An 11375-nucleotide genomic window follows, 5' to 3' on the forward strand; every position below is an offset into this window, starting at 1 on the left:
ACAGATTGGGGGCGTTTTTATGTAAAATATTTTTTTTGCTTTCTTCTTACAAAATTTTTACACTTTCTTTAAGGCTTTTTGGTGTAGATTCTAAATCTAATTTTTGTTTTTGCATTTGAATTTTGCAGGATCAAGATTCGACCCACGTCAAAATTGCGCCAGGCGCAATTTAAGAGACAATTTCGATTTTTTTGAGTTATGGATTAGGGCTTTCGTGGGCTTTATGTGGGTTATGTTTAAATGGGCTTTGGGTTGTTTTTAAATCAAAAATAGACCCAATTTTAAACCCAATTATATCTTTAATAGCTTTTAAAACATAAAACAAAAAGCCCTAGAATTTGAAAACACCCCATTCACGATTTTTACCATAATTTTCTCACTTGTTTTCAAATCTTCTCTCAAGAAATCTCAAAGATTCTCAAAGTCTCTTTTATCTCTCTCTTTTTCGGCACTTTTAGGGTTTATTGGAGGGATTTTCGTTGTCGATCATGAAGCAAACTCAAGAACCATGGAAGGTTCATCTTCCTCCAAGCCACACGACAAAGAGAAGAAAAAGAAGAGAGTGTTGTTGCCTCCACCAACCAAACCGGGTATGATTCCTCTTGAACCTCCTTGGATTTCTCATGAAAAGTTAGTTTTTGATCTTAGGGAACAAAGAAGAAAATATGAAGAAGCTATAAGAATGAACCCTAGGAGAAATCAATCCTTAGGTGGTACAAATTCTGAAAAAATTAATATGGAATCTAAGGATGCTAGGGTGAATAAAGAGGGTCATAGTGAGAAGAAATTAGGAGGAGCTAATAAAGTCTATCTTCGAAAAAATCAATCTTTAGAGGAAAAAGGTGCTGTTTTAGATGAAGAAATAGCTAGACTTCAAGAGAGGGCGGAGATGTTTAGTAAAAATAACGAAATTAGGGACAAAGAGAATGAAAGGGTTTAAGCGAAAATTGAGGAACTAAACATAAAATGGCAAGAATTCATGGAAAACTCAAAAAAAGTGAGTGAGGAGATTCAACTCTAGTTAAATAGCATGAGTATACGTCGTAGGATGAATCTTTCTCAAGATAACCCCGTTTTCGAGTCTTTAGAAATGTCTATCCCTCCCCCTCTTTCCACTACTGTTGCTGTGCATGTTGAAGGTCAAGAACAGGGTAGTGGGGATTCAGAACACGACACGGAGCCCTTGGAGCATTCAGATTCAGCCACGGTCGAAATTCAATGCCAAATTGCGCCTGGCGCACTTATGGATGAGACTCCACCGGCCACTCTACAAGGTATTTTGTCTCCATCTTTTCCAGATCCTATCTTGACTAAAAAGCCCCTAGTTTTTGATGATTGAGAATAGGAAAGGACAACGTCGAAAATTGCCGAAATTTTGGTGGCGTTGAATGAAGCAAGGGGAGATGATCCATTGGAGGATGATGGAAACAGTAGGGCAGCACAAGAACAATTGAATGCTGATAGAGAAGATGAAGATTTTGGAGAATTACCCCAAGAAGTGCATGGAGACGAGTTTGAGGACAAGGAAGACAATGACGATATCTTCCAATATGAAGTGAGAGTACGAACTCCGGTGCACGAATCTCAGCAAGTTGATAAGGAGCCCCCTACAAAAGAGCAAGAAGGAACATCCGGTCCTGTGGATGTCCCTAGTGAGGCCATGGCGGAATCATCTTCCTCTTCTTCACAAGGTAAGACCCCTTCTTTGTCGAGTTTGAATGTTTCTGACCCAAACTTTGTTGCTAATGCAGAGACTTCAGATGAGGAGGTGAGCTTGACCGAAGTGGTGAACAAAACACAAAAGAAGAAAAAAGTGGCGGAAATTGCGCCAGGCGCAATTTCTAGGCCTAGGACCCGCGCCGCTGTAGCACGTTTGGCTGCTAAAAAAGAAGCCGAGGCCGGTCCATCTAAAAAAGCCAAGAGGGCTAGGGTGCAAAGAGGGGCAAAAGAGCCACTTGAGGAGGCCAATGAAGAGGATACCGATTCTACCGAGCAGACACCATCAAGAGTAAAAAGGGTGAGATTGGAGGTGAGAAGGCTCACCTTCACAACACGTGATATCCTCCTTGAGAGAGGTTTTGATGAGGCTCAAGAGCCGGTGCCGGAATATGTTAGGAGGAGGCTTGTGGAGAATGGTTGGGAGACATTGTTTGCCCCCATTACACGTGTATCAGAGGACTTGGTGAAAGAGTTTTACGTTGCCATCAACCCACACCGAGGGGATGTAGTGAGAGTACGGGGTAAAGTGGTAAAATTCTCGCCTTCCATTATTAATACTCATTATGGTTCGTTGGATGTTTTTAATGCCATAGGTAATGAAATTTTGGTGCATCCATCGGACGAGCAAGTGGAGGAGGCGCGTAGACATATTTGTAGACCACATAAGACATGGACTATCTCAACCACGGGGAAGCTTTCCTTAAAGCCCCTTGACATTAATGAGCAAGCGACAGTTTGGATGTATGTGGTGAAGAACCGGTTGATACCCACTTCTCACGATTCCTCCATTAAGCGCAATAGGGCGATGATGGTGTACATTCTCATGAAGGGCGTTGAGTTCAACTTTGGGGAACTCATAAGAAATGAGATACGGCGTTGCTCGGAGAAAATGGTAGGCCCACTTGTTTTTCCTGGATTAATAACTGAGTTATGCTTACAGGCGGGAGTGGAGGCCGATGATGCCAATGTTGTGATGCCTAAGAAGCCTTTCACATCTCTAAGAAGAGTTTGGGGGTATTCCATTGTTCGAGAGGAAGATTCTCCCATTACCACCGCGGATCCCGAGACCCGAGGGGTGGTGACTATGGAGCAGTATGATGAGCTTAGGCACAAGTATGAGCTTCTGTTAGTTACTCAATGTGCCACATCTGCTTTCCTCAAGAAGATATACGGTGATGAAGCACCTTCTTTCCCCGATGAGCTGACGGCCGATTTACCATCTTCTTCCCGTCTTCCTACCGATTCCACCGATGATGAGTCTTCCGATGATGAATAGGGGAGTATCTCACTCTCTTTGTTTTGATATTTTGATCTTGATTTTGTATGTTAGGTTGTTTAGATTAGTTTGCATGTTAGGTTGTGTAGGTTGTGTAGGTTGTTTTTGTTCTTTTAGTTTGCATGATAGGTTGTTTAGTTTATTTTTTGTTTTAGGTTAGTGTTGGGATGTTATGCTGTTAGGAAGATATACATGTGTTTTTGCATCTGTTTAGAGTTCAAGCTTGCATGCTTCCTTGTTCTAGCTACTAGCTTGTCCTTAGCTTCTTTAATGCATCTTTTCTAAGCTATCAAAATGTTCATCTTTTTAACGAAATGCTTTCCTTTGTTCTTTGTTTTTGTATCTTGTCGATGAGGATTCTTAAAGGCATGAATAGGTTAGATTTCCTAGTTTTATGATCAAGCCATGAGTCATTTTCCATTCTTTTTGTTTTGATTATAAAACTGTGTTATGCTTCTTTTTGTTTTGAAACTTTAACTTTTTCATTGCTTTGGAAGTCCTTGTCCTTTTTGTGCCAAAATTTTGCATCTCTAAAAATTTCTTTCCCCAGTGAGGACACTGTTTCCCTTAAGTTTGGGGGGGACGGTGTGTGTCTTTCTGTTTTAAGAAAGAAAATGCATTTTATGTTTTGAAAAAAGAGTCAAGAAAGAAAATGCAAGTAATAAAAGAGTCATATGCAAGAAAATTTTTTTCGAACGAAAGAGTATGGAAAAGAGTACAAAAGAAGAAAAGCAAGTAAAAAAAAGTGTCGTGACTTAAAATAAGAGTGAGGGAAAGAAAAATAAAAGTGAAAGTAAGAAAAGAGTGGTAAGAAACATGAGAGGAAAGAAAACGCACTTACTTTTTCACGAGTCCCACTATAGACATTCATTTTGTTTAAATGGGTGGCGTTAGCATCTTGAAGGGTGGTAGCCTACATATTAAGGTGACTTCGTGAAAATCATTGTCGACATCATTTTATGTCGGGTTTCTACCTAACAAGTTTCTATGAGTGGCTGTGGTTTGAAACCGATGTTAGTGTGTTGAAAACTTCAGGGGCTAGTAGCCGGTCCGCTTGATGTTAAAATTTTTGAATAAAAACGGAAGTGTGCATATTCCATGGTTTTGTAAAAGAGTTTTGTGTTTTAGAAAAAAAGAAGATTTAGAATCGTTTTTATTTTCAAAACAAAGGATGGTTTATGGTTGTTGGCTTGAGAGTAAAGTTAGGACGTTTAGCTTGTGGAGCCTTTCCTGAGACTTATATGATTCATTTACTTAGAACATTTGGATTGTTGATCATTCATATTTCTAGCATGTTGATTGTTTTAGACTTGTTGTTGTTGTTTTTGCTTGAGGACAAGCAAATGGCTAAGTTTGGGGGTGTTAGGGTTGACTTTTTACTGCAAAAACATGTGTCGGTAGCCCTGTTTGACCATGTTTTTGACCCATTTCCCATTATTATTTGCCAAAAAGGATCATATATCCTTAAAGTAGAACATACATAGATTATTTATGCATAAAAGTCAAACTATGGTACTTTAGGAAAAATATGAGATAAATGCGGTCAAAGTTAGAAGAAAATAACAGAATTCTGTCTTTCGCAGAATTGCGCCTGGCGCATTTTTGGAGAGCAATTTGTCAAAACGCACGTTTTGATTAATGAAGGGCAAGGAGGACATTTCCCACATGTTCAAAACCGTGAGTTCAAGTCCAAGAGAGGTGGTTAGGTGAATCTCAACCCTTTTCCACCTAAAATGGAGGGGAGTTTCAACCAACCTATGGTGCTATAAAAGGAGGTCATCCATCCCTCAGCAAATCATCCATTCCAAGCTTCATTTCATCTTCTTCTAGATGCTCTCTAGTTGTAGAACATGTTTTTAGGGTTTATGTTCATGTTCTAGTTGTTCATTTCTTTGTTTTTCACGCTTTTACCTTTCGTAGTGCTTTTAATTCAGTTTCTTACTTCCGTTCTTTGTTCATTTTGTTATTTTAAAGTTCTTTAGCGAGTTTCAACTCCTCTCACGCTCGAGAGAGAAGAGGGTTAAGCTAGAACTCCTTGTATGGCTCGTTTATTCATTTAAATTCAATGAAAAATACTTTATTTATGTTTTCGTGCATTTACTTTCATTTAATTATGTTCTAAATTTGTTATCAACCTCCTTGTGGAATGCCTTAGTCAAAAGATTTGATTTTCAACAGGCTCGGGATTTTGGCCAGATTGCGCCTGGCACGTTTTTAGGTTGGTTTCTAAAAACTTCTCTTTACATCTTTTTTCCATTTGGCCAGTGAGAACTTGATTTATACACCAAAGCCCAACCATGGGAAGGGTGGGTTAGGTAAAATAATAAGAAACCAATATGGGATGTGACTTAGGAATAAGCGCATAAAATATGGTCCTAGGAATAGGCCCTCTGACCCATAATGCAAATGAGGTGGTAGATATTCTCTAGGATTGTAATCACACATAGGAATATGATTGTAGGTTACCTTAGTCTCTGCAGCAACCAAAAGTGGTAGTGAAAGAGTAGAACTCAAATCCCAAGAAAAGTCAGGAATTGCGCCTGGTGCATTTTCCCAACATAGTGTGTTTTCCATGTTTTGCATCAAAACTAAGGTAGGAGACAAGGAGGTTGAGTTTCATTAAATTGCCTTATAGTTAAAACCCCAAACAACAACATTTCACCATTATTTTCTTCCTAAATCACAATTGCATATTTGAACTATTTCACTGCATTACTTGATTTTGAAAAGCAACAAGTCCCTGAGGATTCGACCTTGGATTACTTCCGAGTATTACTTGTGATCGTGTGCACTTGCACGAGTCTCTAATCTTTTTAAAGGTAGAGAAAATCCCAACAGCTGGCGGCTAGAACAACAAAAGGGAAAAGGGGGAGAAAGAGATGGCTAAAGAAAACACTCCAGTAATTAAAATAAACTCACAACAACCCAAAATGAAATACAAGAGGAAAAATTAAATTTCCAAAAGTTTAATTAAGTTTTAATTAAAATCTCTTTTCAAAATTTTAAAACTTAATTATCTAAATCAAATGAAAATAAACTTGATTCGAAATTATCCAAAATTAAAACTCCAAAATAAGAAGTTCCAATAATTTCACTTAACGAAAAAGGAAGATATCCAAAGGCACAATTTTAAATCATAAAATAAACGAGTCAGAGAATGCAGGGCGTTACAGAGTACCAGGTTTGTTTCTTCACATCTTTACAGCACCTTTCTCATATTTTTCAAGCATTCTGCAAATGACTTCCCAAAGACTGAAAAGTCATCCATAAACACCTCAACTACTAATTCCACCAATTCAGAGAAGATGGCCACCATGCACCTTTGGAACGTTGCTAGGACATTGCAAAGCCCAAATGGCATTCGCCTGAAAGCGAACGTTCCGTAGGGACAAGTAAATGTCGTCTTCTGCTGATCTTGCGAGGCTATCGTAATCTGATTATGCCCACTGTCCCATCTAGAATACAATAATACTCCTGGCCTGCAAGTCTGTCTAGCATTTGATCGATCAAGGGGAGAGGAAAATGGTCTTTCTTTGTGGCCTTATTCTGCTTGCGGTAGTTCGTACATATATGCCATCCTGTCACCGTCCTTGTGGGTATCAACTAATTCTTTGCATTCTCCACCACAGTCATAACTCCTTTCTTAGGCACACACTGCACTGAGCTTACCCACTCACTGTCTGAAATGGGTATATGATGCCTGCGTCTAGCCATTTAATAATCTCCCTCTTCACTACTTTTTTCATTGCTGGATTAAGTCTGAACTGGGGCTCTATAGAGTTCTTGCATGCTTCTTCCAGTACAATCTTGTGCATGCAAAAGCTGGGGCTTATTCCCCTAATATCAGCAATAGTCCATCCAAAAGCCTTCTGATGGGATTTTAATATGCTCAGCAACATCTGTTCCTTCTCCTTGGGTAAGCCTGCTACGATGATGATCGGCAAGGTTTCTAACGAACTCAAGTAGGCATACTTTAGATGCTGAGGTAATGCCTTAAGCTCCAGGACTGACGGTTCTTCTACAGAGGGCTTTAGCAATTTGTACTTACGATTCGTCAGGTCTAAAGACTCGTATATGCTCTCGGCTGATTTTTCTCTGTTATCTAAGTAAATAACCTCCGGGTCTTCCTTTATGTAGTTAAGGTCGCTTCCAGAGTTGACAACTTCCAGATGCTCTAGCATGACTTCCACTTCCAACTCTTCCATTAATTCCTCATGCAGAATCTTTAGCACGTAACACTCTTCTGAATCAGCTGGGAGTTTCATTGAGTTGTATACTGAGAATTTAACTTCTTGATCTTGAACTCGCATCGTTAGCTCTGATTTGTGAACGTCTACCAGCGCTCTCCCCATGACAAGAATTGGTCTCCCAAGGATGATAGGGACCTCCTTATCTACATCATAATCCAAAATAATAAAGTTAGCAGGGAAGATGTATTTATCAACTTGTACCAAGACATCTTCAATCTTTCCTTCCGGATGCGCGATGGACCCGTCTGCAAGTTGTAATGTCACCGTCGTAGGCTGTGCTACTCCTATACCCAGCTTGTTATAGATGGATAATGACATGAGGTTGATGCTGGCTCCTAGATCACATAATGCAAGCCCTATTTTCTATCCTCCAATGGAAACGGGTATTGTGAAACTTTCAGGGTCCTACTGGAATTTTACTTGTAAGGATATTGCTGCAGCCTTGGTCATCGCCACAGTCTCATCCTTTCCTAGCTTTCTCTTCTTGGTGAGTATCTCCTTTAGGAACCTTACGTAATTCGATATATGTTCTAGAGCTTCCACCAAAGTTATGTTAACATGCAATTGGTTCAGCACATCTAAGAACTTCTTGAACTGAACTTTCTGCTATTTCTTTTGCAACCGCTTAGGATATGGTGGTGTCGATCTGTATTCTGCTGGAGCATCTGCATGCTGTGTCTACTTTCTTTTCTCGGGCACTCTAGTCTGTGTTGATTATACTTTGGATGCGTTGATCTCTACTGGGGTGACCTTTTCACTAGCACTGTCCTGAACTTCCCTAGGTTGCTCCATAATTTTCACTAGTGGAGTGGGTAAAACTATCTCTGCTGGTTCACTGTTTTTCGTTGTTTGAGGTTCTCCTGATTCTTTCTAAGTAGGCTCGATCATTGACCCTGGAGCATTCGGATGTGCCAGAGGTAATGCTTTGCCACTCCGCAGTGTGAGAGCTTTACATTGCTCCTTATCATCCCTCTTTGGTACTTCAGTGTCGCTCGGCAATGCTCCATAAGGTCTGTTTTTCAAATCAGTTGCTAACTGGCCTACTTGTAGCTTTAGATTTCTTAGTGATGCGGCTTGGCTCTGCACATTAGCGTCATTATTGGCCATATATTGCTTCATCAACTTTTCCAATGACGCAATTGTTCTTTCTGCGGGCTTCTATGCTACCACCTGGCCTTGATTCGCAAATCCTTGTGGATAATTTCCTTTCTGCTAGTATGCTGGACCGTTGGATATGCCAACATTATTTCCTCCCTGATTTCCACTCCAAGTGAAATTGGGGTGATTTCTCCAGCCAGGGTTATACGTGTTGGAATATGGGTTGTTTCTACTGTTCTGCAGATTCCCCAAATTGTAAACCGACTCTTGTTTGCCAGGCCAATTGTTATAATGATGATATCCTTCGCAGAAGGAACAAGAAATCCCCTGAATGTAGCTAACATTTGTCTTGCCAGTAGATGCTCCCACTGTGTTCTACTGTGTCATGCTTTTCATCACTAAATCTGTCAGATTCTCAAGTTTTGAATTCAGAGCAGAACATGATTCAGATTCATTAATTCCCTTACCTCCTCTACCTTGAATAGCTCTAGGGTCTGACTATGAATGGTTGTTTGATGATATCCTTTCCAAGATATTGAATGCTTCAGCATAAGGTTTTGCTAGCAATGTGCCATTTGCTAAGGCATCGATGACCAGACGCGTAGCATCATCAAATCCATTGTAATATGTTTCAATCTGGATGCATCTTGGGATTCCATGGTGAGGGCATTTTTGAAGCAGTGCTTGAAATGCTCCTATGACTCGCTCACTGACTCCCCAACAACTTGCTGAAAGTTGTTAGTATCGCTACTGTACTTAGTGTTCTTGCTGGGTAGGAAATACTTTATCAAAAAATTCTTGGTCAAATCATCCCAACTTGTAATGGATTCGGAAGGGAACAACTCCAACCAAGACCTGGCTTCATCTCTAAGAGAGTAGGGGAACAACTTAAGCCGCAATACTTCCTTGCTGCATCCTTCATCCTTAAACGAATTGCATACCCCATAAAAAACTTCAGATGGGAACGCGGGTCTTTAGTAGGATGTCTGTGAAACTGACCCACTGTTTGGAGCATCTAAAACATTACTGGCTTTAGTTCGAACTTTGGGGCTGCAATTTCAGGCTCCGTGATAATTGGGTTGAAATTATAGAAAGTCGGAGCTGCGTACGCCTTGATTTCTCTATCGATGTCATCTACTAGTAATACAACATTGAAAGGGAGCACTGCTACCTCAGGGTCAGCAGCAACAGGAACCCCATCTACTATTTCCTCAATCCTCACACACGGTGGAATAGGTTGGCGCATATTTTGGTTGGGTGGATTCATATTTGCTTCAGATTGGGTTCTTCTTTGTTATCGTCAATTTCTATGGAAAGTTCGTTCTATCTTGTGATTGATAATTGTTAGGGTTGACTTTTTACTGCAGAAACATGTGTCGGTAGCCCTGTTTGACCACGTTTTTCACCCTTTTTCCATTATTATTTGCCAAAAAGGACCACATATGGTACTTTAGGAAAAATATGAGATAAATGTGGTCAAAGTTGGAAGAAAATAACAAAAATCTGTTTTTTTGCAGAATTGCGCCCGACACATTTTTGCAGGACAAAATATCAAAACACACGTTTTGATTAATGAAGGGCAAGGTGGACATTTCCCACATGTTCAAAACCGTGAGTTCAAGTCCAAGTGAGGTGGTTAGGTGAATCTTAACCCTTTTCCACCTAAAATGGAGGGGAGTTTCAACCAACCTATGGTGCTATAAGAGGAAGCCATCCATCCATCAGCAAATCATTCATTCTAAGCTTCATTTCATCTTCTTTTAGATACTCTCTAGTTGTAGAACACGTTTTTAGGGTTTATGTTCATGTTCTAGTTGTTCATTTCTTTGGTTTTCACGCTTTTACCTTTCGTATTGCTTTTAATTCGAGTTCTTACTTCCGTTCTTTGTTCATTCAGTTATTTTAAAGTTCTTTAGCAAGTTTCAACTCCCCTCACGCTCGAGAGAGAAGAGGGTCAAGCTAGAACTCCTTGTACGACTTATTTATTCATTTAAATTCAATGAAAAATACTTTCTTTATGTTTTCGTTCATTTACGTTCATTTAATTATGTTATAAATTAGTTGTCAACCTCCTTGTGAAATGTCTTAGTCAAATGATTTGATTTTCAACACGTTCGGGATTTTGGTCAGATTGCGCCTAACACTTTTTTGGGTTGGTTTCTAAAAACTTCTCTTTACGCCTCTTTTCCATTTGGCCAGTGGGAACTTGATTTATACACCAAAGCCCAACCATGGGAAGGGTGGGTTAGGTAAAATAATAGGAAACCAATATGGGATGTGACTTAGGAATAAGCGCATAAAACATGGTCCTAGACATAGGCCCTCTGACCCATAATGCAAATGAGTTGGTAGACATTCTCTAGGATTGTAATCATACATAGGAATATGATTGTAGGTTACCCTATCCTCTGCAGCAACCAAAAGCGATAGTGAAAGAGTAGAACTCAAATCCCAAGAAAAGCCAGGATTTGCGACTGGTTCTTTTTCCCAACATAGTGTGTTTTCCATGTTTTGCATCAAAACTAAGGTAGGAGACAAGGAGGTTAAGTTTCATTAAATTGCTTGTTTGTTAAAACCCCAAACAACAACATTTCACCACTATTTTCTTCCTAAATCACAATTACATATTTGAACCGTTCACTTCCGAGTATTACTTGTGACCGTGTGCGCTTGCACGAGTCTCTAATCTTTTTAAAGGTAGAGAAAGCCCCAACAATAATATATTCCAAGCTCTCAAAATCGTTCATGCACCTACAACCACACAAAAATGTGAGAAAAAGAAAACTCTATTAAGCACAGTATCTACAAACACTATTGTTTAAAATAAAATCACTAAAGTCCCCGACAACGGCGCCAAAAACATGTTGCATCCAGACAACCGTGCTGACAACACGTGCAAGTATACACGAAATGTCGATTGTAGTACAAAATGAGGCCGAATCTACAGGGACTTCGAATGATATTTTAAACGGTGTTCACAGATACCAAAAGCGTAAAATAAAGAAGTATAGATGTTGTTTCGCAACTTAAAT

Source organism: Momordica charantia, assembly GCF_013281855.1.
Source record: "Momordica charantia cultivar OHB3-1 chromosome 9 unlocalized genomic scaffold, Mcharantia_2.0 BLBB01000009.1, whole genome shotgun sequence".
In the NCBI taxonomy this organism is placed as follows: Eukaryota; Viridiplantae; Streptophyta; class Magnoliopsida; order Cucurbitales; family Cucurbitaceae; genus Momordica; species Momordica charantia.